We start from the raw sequence: 12,870 nt of genomic DNA on the forward strand, positions 1-12,870 counted from the left end.
CACAACTGAAGAACCTAATGATATTTCTGCGTCTGATGTAGAAACACAATCTGGTGATGAACATGAACCTGGTGACAATATGGACAGTGATGTTCATAACAATGCTCAACCTAGCAATGATGAGGATGTGGACATTGAACCTACGGTTAATCATGATAACCCACAACCTAAGAGATACGATAAGAATGACTTCACTGCTAGGAAGCATGGTAAAGAAAGGGAGTCATGTGTTCAGAGATCTATGCCCTTTCCTCCTAAGCCATCCAAGAAAAAGGATGATGAGGATTTTGAGCGCTTCATTGAGATGATAAGACCCATCTTTCTGCACATGCGGTTAACTGATATGCTCAAAATGTCTCCGTATACCAAGTACATGAAAGATATCATGACTAATAAGCGGAAGATACCAGATCTTGAGATCTACACCATGATTGCAAATTACACTTTCAAAGGTGGAACTCCTAAGAAACTTGGTGATCCCGGAGTGCCCACTATACCTTGCTCCATTAAAGGAAACTACGTAAGAACTGCCTTATGTGACCTTGGAGCCGGTGTTAGTGTTATGCCGCTCTCTCTTTATCGTAGACTTGAATTGGATAAGTTGACACCCACTAAAATTTCTCTGCAAATGGCCGACAAATCATCTGCTTTCCCTATCGGCATTTGCGAGGATGTGCCTGTTGTGGTTGCTAACACCACTATCTTAACAGACTTTGTTATCTTGGATATTCCCGAGGAAGATGCCATGGCTGTCATCCTCGGAAGACCCTTTTTAAACACTGCAGGGGCTGTTATAGATTGCAACAAATGCAATGTCACTTTCCATGTCAATGGTAATGAGAACACAGTGCACTTTCCGAAGAAACGATATCAAGTACATTGCATCAATGCTACCGAAATGACTTCATCGATTCTTATTGGGAGCTTTGAATGCCCTATTCCTAGTGTCAAGATGAAATATGATTTGCTTGTTGGGGAGATACATATCCCCATTGAGGTGACTTAGTGGCTATTCGAAAATTCTCCATTTTCTCTTGCGATTCGAGAAGGTTTTGTCATGAGGACTTGATCAACCCCATTGACGGATTTCTTTCGATGACCATGAAATGGATGAATCAAAGAGTCACATACCTCTGTTTTGAGCTTTCATTTTCTGTTGCTTAGAAGAAAAATGATAGAATTAGTTTAGTTTTTCCTGTTTTCTGTTTTAGCATCCCGGAGAAAAATACCTCAAAAATAAAAGTTCTCCGATGGTCCTGAAAATTTAGTATGATTTTTTCTGGAATATTTTAAAAATATTGGGCTTGAGAGCTGGCCTGGGGGCCTGACCAGTGGGCCACAAGCCCTGCAGCCGCCACCCCCTGGTGGCGGCTAGCAAGCTTGTGGGGCCCACAGGGACCCCCTCCACTCATTCCATCTCCCATCCTCTTCTTCCACCTCCAGAAGAAATTGTTTCACAGCTCAAACCCGTGTTCTTGCTCATTTGGCTGTGATTTTCGATCTCCTTGCTCAAAGCACCATTCTCCGAACCGTTTTGGGGAAATTACTCCTTGGTAAGTGACTCCTCTATTGGTCCAATTTGTTTTTGCTCTAGTGCTTTATCCTTCGCGTATTCTTGCTACCTTGGTGACCCTGTTCTTGAGCTAGAAATGTTGATTTTAGCTGGTCCCAAGTAGTTTTAGCGCGTGATACTGTCTCTAGGCACTAGTAGGAGTAGTTGCTACAAGGTGTGGTTGGTCTTCATTCACTTTTCTCTTTAACTTCAAAAATTTCAGCAAAAGGAAATTATGTTGAGGAGGGAGTTTCATGGTGGTTCCTCCAGTAAGAAGGGTCCCCGTCTTTCTTTTCGGGAGCCCGAACCTTATCAACTAAGGGACGCACCGGTACAATCATGTGAATGGCCTTCTGATGAGTTCATGATCGAAGCAGGTTTTAAGGATGAGTTTGATACACTTTTCCGCAATGCCGGGTTAGAAGAATTCCTCTCAGATAAATGTGAACAGTATGCTATGCTCACTACCTCTTTCGTGCGTAGATTTAAACTTTCAGTTGGCCGTGACTCATCCATACTGTTTGATATGTACGATAAATCCTACTCCATGGATTTGGAGGATTTCAACAGGATTTGCAATATACCCGATGAGGGTAGTATTAATGATCCTTCTAAGTCTTCGGTCAGAGACTTTGTCTCTAGTATAACTGTTGGAGAAACCAGAGATATCACGCAAGCCACCATAGGAAGCATCCATTTCCCTGCCTTGCACTACTTTGCCCTCTTCATAGGTAGGTGCATTAATGGCAAGGGTGCACATTGTCACCTATGCGCTTCCGACCTTATTATCCTTAAGAGCGCAGTAACAGGTGACATGAGCTTCAATATGGGAGCTATAATAGCAAGGAGGCTGAATAATAATGCCATTGAGGGGGATTTCTTTGGTGGAATTTATGCTACACGCTTAGCAAATTTTCTTGGAGTATCCATCCGTCCAGAAGACCCTCCTCTCCGTACAGCCTACCTTGATCGTGTCGCTCTAACACGCTACCAGTTCCTTGAGAGAGATCATGGATCCCTCCTATACCGCTTGATATTTAACCGACAGCGTGTTTTCCATATTACCCTTCCTGCTCCTGCTTTCTTTGACTTTCAGGTAAAACGAAGATACTACATAACCATAGGAGAGGAAGAGGAGTATGAGAGGGAAGCGACGGCTGCTCAACTACGTGAGGCAGCTATTCAGGCAGTGGCTATAGCACTCCCGTATAACACCCATTATGATTTTGGGTTTCGCCAGGACCATCCATGTGAGTAGACCAAGCTAGGCCAAAAGCCTAAGCTTGGGGGAGTACGTGTTCTCACCGACCTTACATTCATGCTTATGCTTTCACTTTGTTAGCCGATGTTTACACTTTGCCACTGTATTATCAATCCTAGTTTATTTTCGTTTTCTTTTTTTCTTGTTTTGTGTCCTTTTGAGAAAACCAAAAAAGATTTTTCTTTCTTCTTTGCTTGTTGGGAGCTTTCCCGTGTAAATAGTTTTCTTTTTCTTTGGGTCAAGGTAGAAGATATTGGTTACAATGTTTAGTGGCTCTTGCATGCATACCTGTTTAGCTTTCAAAGAGCCATATTACTTTGTCTTCTCCTTTGTGTTTGCGTGCAGATTCAGCTTAGTCCAATGCTCTTATTATTGTTCACATCGTTCGATCGTGCAAATGAAAGGCAATAATGAAGATATATGATGAAGTGGCTGAGACTGGAAAAGCTGGTATGAACTCTATCTATTTTGTTTTTGTAAATATGACTAGCTTGTCATCCCAGATTCAACTTTGTTTTGAGAGAACCATGTTTGCAATGACAACTTAGAGATCATAGTTTTTGATGCCATGCTTAACTAGCTGAGAGCTTATAATGGTTTGTCTTGAATGCCAACATAGATTTTGAGATGACTATGATGTAGTATGATAGGATGGTATCCTCCTTTAAATGATTCAAGTGGCTTGACTTGGCGCATGTTCATGCATGTAGTTGAAACAAAATCAACATAGCCTCTATGATGTTCGTGTTCATGGTGATTTATATCCTGTTCATGCTTGCATTCCATGTTAGTCAAACTCATTGCATCTTGATGACTGTTGTCGCTCTCTAGTTGGTCGCTCCCCAGCCTTTTGCTAGCCTTCACTTGTACTAAGCAGAATACTGCTTGTGCATCCACTTCCATAAACCCAAAAGTTTTTCCATGAGAGTCCACCATACCTACCTATTTGGGGTATCTACCTGCCGTTCCAAGTAAATTTGCATGTGCCACTCTCTAAACCTTCAAGAAATAATTTTTTTTGCATGCCCTAACCGCTCATGTGGTGACAGGGGGCTATTGGTATCTTCCATGCAAGGAGTGTTATCCTCGACATGTGTTTATTCACTGTCATTCACGAGAAAGGGGCCAGTAATTGGAGTGCCCAGTTCCACTCTTAAATCGAAAACATAACTATAAAACAAGACTCCCCCCGGATTGATGTTAGTATGGACGGTACCCGAGGATTCGGCTAGCCGTGGAGTCTGATTGATTGGTGGTGGGGGAGTTAAAATTTACTTTTCTGTTTGGGAACCGCTTATAGCATGAGTAGCATGGAAGATATTGAGAACTCTTGGTCATTGCGTTGACAATGAAAGCATGCCACCCAAAATTATTATCTCTGTTTTCAAAGCTTGAGCTCTAGCACCTTTGCAAATCAATGTTTCCCTCTACGAAGGGCCTGTCTATTTATTTTCCTGTTGAGTCATCCTCCTCTTATATAAGCACCAATTAGAGATGACCTCTGTCATTTTTATGCTTTGCTTTTGATTGATATTGAGTATGACTATGACTGGATCTTCGTTGCTATGAACTACGATGTTTAGTCAGCCCTTGATCTTTGAAAGTGCTCTGCATTTATGTTTTGCGGTCTCAGAAAGAGCTAGCGAGATACCACCTATTCATATTGCTTCATGCTTGTTTTGATTGAAGTGTTGGTATTTGAAACTCATTATTATTTGCTCGTTAGCTGATTATGCCATTGATATTAGTTTACCGTGAGACCTTTGTGTCACTTGCTTATGTGGTTAACTTGTGATCTTGCTGAAATTCTGGTTATGAGTTAGACATAGTTGCAACAACAAGATCAAACAGAGTTTGTCAAAGTTTTTCTTTCTCTCTCAGTTTGTCAACTGAGTTGCTTGAGGACAAGCAAGGTTTTAAGCTGGGGGAGTTGATAGGTCTCCATCGTATCTACTTTTCCAAACTCTTTTGCCCTTGTTTTGGACTCTAATTTGCATGATTTGAATGGAAGTAACCTGGACTGACGCTTTTTTCAGCAGAATTGCCTTGGTGTTGTTTTTGTGCAGAAATCAAAGTTCTCAGAACATCCTGAAAATTTACGGAGAATATTTTTGGAAAATATGAAAAATACCTGCGCAAAGATCCACCTGAGGGGGTGGGCCAGTGGGCCACAAGCCCTGCAGCCGCCACCCCCCTGGTGGCGGCTAGCAAGCTTGTGGGGCCCACGTGGCTCTGTCGCCCCAATCTCAGCTCTATAAGTTCACTTTCGTCCCAGAAAAAATCAAGAGAGAAGATTTCGTCGCGTTTGCGAAACGGAGGCGCCGCCACATCCTGTTCTTCATCTGGAGGGCAGATCTGGAGTCCGTTTTGGGCTCCGGAGAGGGGAAATCGTCGCCATCGTCATCATCAACCTTCTTCCCTTTCCAATTCCATGAAGCTCTTAATTGTTCGTGAGTAATCTATTCGTAGGCTCGCTGGGCGGTGATGAGTAGGATGAGATCTATCATGTAATCGAGTTAGTTTTGACGGGGATTGATCCCTAGTATCCACTATGTTCTGAGATTGATGTTGCTACTACTTTGCCATGCTGAATGCTTGTCACTAGGGCCCGAGTGCCATGATTTCAGATCTGAAATTATTATGTTGTCACCAATATATGTGTGTTTTAGATCCGATCTTGCAAGTTGTAGTTACCTACTATGTGTTATGATTCGGCAACCCCGGAGTGACAATAACCAGAACCACTCCCAGTGATGACCATAGTTTGATGAGTTCATGTGTTCACCAAGTGCTAATGCGTTGGTCCGGTTCTTTATTAAAAGGAGAACCTTAATATCCCGTAGTTTCCTTTTGGGCCCCGCTGCCACGGGAGGGATGGACAATAGATGTGATGCAAGTTCTTTTCCCTAAGCACATATGACGACACATGGAATGCATGCCTACATCACATTGACGAACGGGAGCTAGCCACATATCTCTCCGTGTTATAACTGTTGCATGATGAATATCATCCACACAAATCACCGACCCATTGCCTACGAGTTTGTCCCACTGTTGCTGTTACTTGTCTTGCTCTGCTGCTACTGCTGTTACTACTGTCGCTTGCTACTTTTGCTACTTGCTACTGCTGTCACTACTGATGTTCCTTGCCACTGCTATTACTCGTTACACTTCTGCTACCTGCTACAATTTTGGTTCGCTGGTCGTTGACGGGAACAGACAATTTCCGTCAACGGGAAACTTTAGGCGCCATTGATACAATCGTTAGGAATAGTCTGCCATCAACAGATCGTTTTTGACACTGTTGTTATCATAATACTTTGCTGATGACTCTTTGCTTGCAGATACTAATCTTTTAGGTGTGGTTGAATCTGACACATTCAGCTGCTAATACTTGAGAGTATCCTCTCACCTCCTTTTGGCGTATCAACAAATTTGGGTCGAATACTCTAACCGCGAAAACTGTTGCGATCCCACGCGCTCGTGGGCCGTTAACAACATTCTTCTAGTTTCGATTGCCGGAGAGTGCTAGCAGCATTCTTCTGGTGCCGTTGCAGGGGAAGGTCTGTTGTCACGGAGTCAGATGTGATGCCTATATGTATGATCACTGCCTTAGATATTGTCATGACTTTGCGCGGTTCTATGAATTGCTCGACAGTAATTTGTTCACCCACCGTAATATTTGCTATTTTGAGAGAAGTCCCTAGTGAACACTATGGCCCCCGGGTCTACTTCACACTATATTTTCAGCCTTACTCTTTTTCTTCGTTGCACTTTCCGTCTTCAGATCTTACTTTGCAATCAATCTTGAAGGGATTGACAACCCCTTTATAGCATTGGGTGCAAGCTCTTTTGTCTTTGTGCAGGTACTTTGGACTTGACGCGATTCTCCTACTAGATTGATACCTTGGTTCTCAAACTGAGGGAAATACTTACTGCTCATGTGCTGCATCACCCTTTCCTCTTCAAGGGAAAAACCAACGCAAGCCAAGTCTCCGTCAACGTGCCAATTTCTAGCGCTGTTGTTTGAGAAGTAGCAATCCTCTACCGCGACAACTTGCTCAAGCTTGGGCTAAAGGAGAAAGACCTCCAGCCGACTAGTACTGTCTTCCACGACATTGTGCCGGGACAGTCCTGCTCGCCAATCGGCAAAATCTTGCTGGATGTCCTCTTCGGCGACAAGGCGCACTTCCGCCGAGAATCAATCTGGTTCGAGGTGGTGGATCTGAACAGCCCCTACCACGCGCTACTGGGCAAGCCGGCTCTGGCTAAATTCATGGCCATCCCCCACTACGCCTACCTCAAGATGAAGATGCCGGGTCCAAAGGGCATCATCACCATTGCTGGCGACTACAAGAAGTCGCTCGAGTGCGCACAAGACAACTACCGTTTGGCCGACGCCATGGTGATTGCTGAGGAGAAAAGGCAGATCGACAGGCTCGTGCTCAGGCTACTGAGCACCCAACGATGCCGAGTCCACCATCCCAGTCGGCCGGCGAAGGCTCATTCAAGCCGTCCAAAGAGACCAAGTAAGTGCCACTCGACCGTGTGAACCCCAAGCAGTGTATCCATCGGTGCTAACCTCAGCACCAAATAGGAAGGCGAGCTCGTCGACTTCCTCCGTGAGAATCGGGGCATCTTTGCATGGTCTACAAAAGACATGCCACGGGTTCCGAGGAAGTATGCCGAGCACAAGCTTCATGTGCGGCCGGATGCCAAGCTGGTGAAACAACCCTTGAGCCGCTTCGCCGAGGGGAAGCAACGCACAATTGGAGAAGAAATCGCCCGACTGCTCGCAGCCGGCTTCATAATGGAGGTTTTCCACCCGAACTGGTTGGCCAATCCAGTCCTCGGTCTGAAGAAGAACAACACGTGGCAAATGTGTATCGACTACATGAGCCTGAATAAGGCGTGCCCGAAAGACCCTCTCGCCCTGCCCAAGATAGATCAAGTGATCGACTCCACAGCCGGCTGCGAACTGCTGTCCTATCTAGATGCCTATTCTGGCTACCATCAGATCAAGCTAGATCCGACAGATCGACTAAAGACCTCCTTCATCACGCCCTTTGGGTCCTACTGCTACACCACCATGATGTTCGATGTGAAGAACGCTGGTGCCAAGTTTCAATGTTGCATGCAGCAATGCCTCCTGCCGGAGATCGGCAGGAACATCCACGTCTATGTGGATGACATCGTCGTCAAGACCAAGCAGCACTTCAGTCTCCTTGAAGACTTGCGGGAGACGTTCGCCAATCTGTGCGAGTACAAGAGCCGGATCAACCCGAAGAAATGCATCTTTGGGGTTCCATGCGGCAAGCTCTTCGGGTTCTTTGTGTCCACTCGTGCCATCGAAGCGAACCCTAAGAAGATCGAAACCATCGAGCGGATGGTGAAGCCGGCTCGAATCCTTGACGTCCAGAAGTTCGCCGGCTGCTAGGTGTCCCTTAGCCGGTTCGTCAGCCGGCTGGGCGAGAAGGCACTTCCACTCTATCAACTAATGAAGAAAACGACTAAGTTCGAGTGGAATGACCAGGCGGACGAAGCCTTCTGCGACCTCAAGCGCGTCATCTCAAGCCTGCCAATCTTGGGGCGCCGGCTGAAAGGGAACCCATTCTCATATACATTGCAGCGACCACTCGCGTGGTTAGTGTGGTTCTGGTAGTAGAACGCAAGGAGGAGGGCAAGGTATTGTTAGTGCAACACCCTATCTATTACCTCAGCGAGGTCTTGTCCGCCTCCAAGCAAAACTACCACCACTATCAAAAGATGTGTTATGGTGTTTACCTTGCCTCAAAAAAGTTGAAGCAATACTTCCAAGAGCATGCCATCACTGTGGTGAGCACTGCTCCACTTTAAGAAATCATGGGCAATCGTGATGCCACGGGTCGGATTGCCAAGTGGTCCATCTCCATTGCCGACCACGACATCCGGTATGAGCCGCGCACTGCCATCAAGTCACAGGTGGTGGCCGATTTCCTTGTCGCTTGGGCCGAAACCCAATTCACGCCACCGCCTCCAGATTCCACTCATTGGTGGATGCATTTCGACAACTCGAAAATGCGAATTGGTCTGGGAGCCGTCATCATCTTGACGTCTCTGAAAGGAGACCAACACAAGTATGCTCTCCAGATACACTTCTCCGCCTCCAACAACGTCGTCGAGTATGAAGCGCTCGCTCATGGCCTTTGGCTTGCCAGAGAGGTTGGCATCCGGGGGATCCTTTGCTTCGGCGACTCGGATCTCATGGTGCAGCAAGTCTCTGGCGAATGGACGCCAGGGATGCCAACATGGTGAGCTATCGCTTTTTCATCCAGCAGCTCAGCAGCCCTTTCGAGGGTTGTGAGTTTCATCATGTCCCGAGGGCGGACAACGAGGCGGCCGATACCTTAGCCAAGATCGAATCTACAAGTCAGGAAATCCCAGCCGGCGTCTCCCACGAGAAATTGCACAAGCCATCCATCAAGCCGTCTACAGAGTCGGCATCGATCTTTGTGCCGGCTACACTGGCTCTGCCGACTCACACTGCTTCGCCGGCTACAACTGCTTCGCCAGCTACAACAACAATTCCGGCTACGCCAAGCCTCGAATCTTGTCGGCTCAACACCCAATGGGTGGCCGTCATGGAGGTCGACGGCGTGCCGGCTGCCACAGTGGCATCAAGAACAGTAAGTCTTGAGCCTGCGACTACATCAACAAGCGCGGGGGCTGCAGAAGCTCCTGACACTCAAGTTGAGACGGAGCCAGCTTTTGTGCTCCGTCGTAGGCTCAACCCATCTTGGCCTTCCTTCTTCGCGGCGAACTTCCTCAAGATGAGGCGGAGGCAAGGCAGATTCAGCTTCGATCAACAGCCTACGTCATCATCAATCGCGAGTTGGTTCCGCGTAGCGTGACTGGCGTATTCCAGCGCTGCGTCGAGTCAGAAAAGGGACAGGAGATCCTCAGAGACATACATCAGGGTGAGTGTGGGCATCATGCCGCCTCTAGAACCCTGGTGGCCAAGGAGTTCCGCCATGGATTCTACTGGCCCACGACCCTCGAGGAGGCTGTGGACATGGTCAACAAGTGTGAAGGCTGCCAACGCTTCGGCGCGCAGAGCCACATACCGATTTCGGCCCTCAAAACCAGCCCCCTGTCATGGCTGTTTGCCGTGTGGGGGTTGGATATGGTGGGGCCATTCAAGACCGCTCGATGCGGCATGACACACCTCTTGGTGGCTGTTTATAAATTTACCAAGTGGATTGAGGCTAGGCCCATAAAGAAGCTTGACGGCCCCATTGTGCCAGGTTCATCAAGGACATCGCTGTCTGCTACGACGTCCCCCACAACATCATCACCGACAACGATACCAATTTCGCCAAGGGTGCTACGACACTCTATTGCTCCAAGGAAGGCAACCGACTCGGCTTGGCCTCAGTGGCGCACCCACAATCCAATGGCCAGTTGGAAAGGGCGAACGACCTGATCCTGGCCGGCATCAAGCCAAGGCTGGTGGGCCACTTGTCAGGTCAGCCGGCTGCTAGATTGAAGAGTTGTCGGTTGTGTTGTGGAGCCTCCGCACCACACCGAACCAGTCAACTAGCTTCACACCATTCTTTCTGGTATACGGGTCCAAGGCAATCATCCCCATGGATGTTGAGTTCGACTCGCATCGGGTCACCTTATACACAGAGACGGAGGCGAAGGAGGCAAGAGAAGACGGCGTCGATCTGCTCGAGGAGGCACAGGATCTAGACTTGAGCCGGACGGCCATATATCAACAGAAGCTGAGATACTACGACAGCAAGAAGATCAAGCCCCTCTCTTTCAAAGAGGGAGACTTGGTGCTCAGAAGAATCCAGCGAACAGCCGGCCAGCACAAGCTCTTTTCCCCATGGGAGGGACCTTTCATCATTAATCGGGCGTTGCACAACAATGCATACTATCTCATAGATGCCCAAAAGCCAAGGAAGAGCAAGAGAGACGACTCCGTCCAGGAGACGGAGCGTCCATGGAATGCGCCATTGCTTCGCCCGTTCTATTTCTAAGAGTGCGAAAGCAAAAGAAAGAGTATGTACGTATGTATCTTTTTCCCTTTTCGGGATTTTTTAGTGAATGAATGCAATGGGTGTTTCAAGCCGGTGCTTGAGACACACCTCTTTCAGATTCATGCCAAGAGTTTCTCACTCATTTGCGAGTTCCCTGGTCCGGCTCTATGGGCTTGGGAGCTTGCCAGTCGGCCCAAAAGGCTTCCTTAGTAGTAGCTGAGCGTATAGTGTACGCCAGGTCGAACCCTTGCCATCTCGCACAAGCTACAGTCCGGCTCCCGGCTGCCCGGCTAACGAGACGATAGCAGGGAAAGCAGGCTGCATGAAAAGCTTAAATTGCAAAGAAGGCTACCGACTCGGGTCGGTTTTTATCGCTTTTGATCTTATTCTTTAGCCGGCCTCTGCTGGCTCGCTTTTTAGTCTAAAAGTCTTGATGGCTTCGAAAAATCTAAGTCCAAAAGTTCTCAAAGGCAGAAGCCTCGTCCCAGTCACAGACCGGCTCTCGGCTGTCGGGCTGGCGAGGCGGATGTTAGAGAGAGCAAAGGAGTTGGATGAAAAGAAGTCAAACAGGAATCAAAAGACGAAAATGCGAGTCAACAAGCATAGTGCTTACGAATTTAATGCAGAATAACATAGCATATATTACATTCAAAAGCATTCAAAGGCCCACGGCCGGAGTTCATTACAATAAGACACCCCCAGTGGGTGGAACTGTTGGACTAATGATAAAATGCAGATGAAAAACAAGAAGGACAAGCTAAAGGTCAGCGGCTCCGTCTGCTGCGCCGTCTCCACCTCGAGAGCCTTCGGCACCGTCCTTCGCATCCGAGTCCGCGTAGGCCTCGCTACTGGAGTCGGCAGCCTCCTCCTTGAGGGCCGCCCCGGTAGAACTACCTTCGGCGTTGTAAGGATGCAGATGGAACAAGTCCTCAGGGACCAGATTGCCATCTCCATCACGCTCCAGGCCAAACTCATCCCAGGCGGCAAAAGAAGCAATGCCGCTGGCCCTCACTTGCAGCTGATCCTCCAGGGCCTGCAGCTCCCCTCTGAGCAAGCACGCTGCGCTCCGAGCTTGCCGAAGTACATGTTTTGGTACAAGGACTTGACCAAACGAAGCACCAGGTATGCGCCAGCGTGCGCGGCTGAGGCACGCCACGCGTCGAGGTGGGTGCTGCCGGCCTCAAGCAAGCGGGACAGCCGGCTCATGGACGACGGCTCCACGACGTTAGGCCACAATGCCTTCACCATTTCCAGTCCCGTGCTCTGGAGCCGATCCAAGGAGTTGGCCACTTCATGTAGGCGGGCCTTGACACCGGTGGCAATCTCCTCTACGGACCAGCCGGCGTCAGTATCCACCTCTTCACCAGCGGCACGATGCTCCTTGCGGCTGGTCTCCACAGGAGCCTCCTCCGCATCTCGTGTCCCAGGGAAGAGCCCTGGGTGTGGGGGGTTGTAAGAAGAAGAAAAAGTGAAGACGCCAACTAGAAAATAAAAATCAAGTCAAGATGAAAAAAACTTACGGTTGAAGTGGATGTCGGTCTCGCGGGCCTCCTCCAGGGCCTCGCGCTCCCGTGTCACACTCTCTTGAGCCACGCGGGAGATCTTGCTTCGGAGGGCCTAGGCCGCCTCCGTTTCCTTCACCAGCTGCGCCTGCACTTGGGTCAGGGCGGCCTCCTTCTCCTTCAGGGCAGAGTCCTTAAGCTTCATCTCTTCGAGATGAGCCGTCTTCAGGCGCTCCGTGTTGGAAGCATGGGAGGTGTCCTTCTATTGGAGGGTGGCGCACAGCTGCTCGAGCTCTACCTGGTGGGCCGCTTCACGGTCCTTCTTATCTCTCTCGAGAAGGCCCAGCTGCCGGTGGAGCTGCTTGTCCGCTGATACGTCTCAAACGTATCTATAATTTTTGATGGTTTCATCCTGTTATCTTGTCAACTTTGGATGTTTTATGTACCTTTTATATCTTTTTGGGACTAACTTATTAATTCAGTGCCAAGTGCCAGTTCGTGTTTTTTCTGTGTTTTTGACTCTTTTCAGAT

The sequence above is a fragment of the Hordeum vulgare genome, chromosome 7H (assembly GCF_904849725.1).
Source record: "Hordeum vulgare subsp. vulgare chromosome 7H, MorexV3_pseudomolecules_assembly, whole genome shotgun sequence".
Taxonomy (NCBI): Eukaryota; Viridiplantae; Streptophyta; class Magnoliopsida; order Poales; family Poaceae; genus Hordeum; species Hordeum vulgare.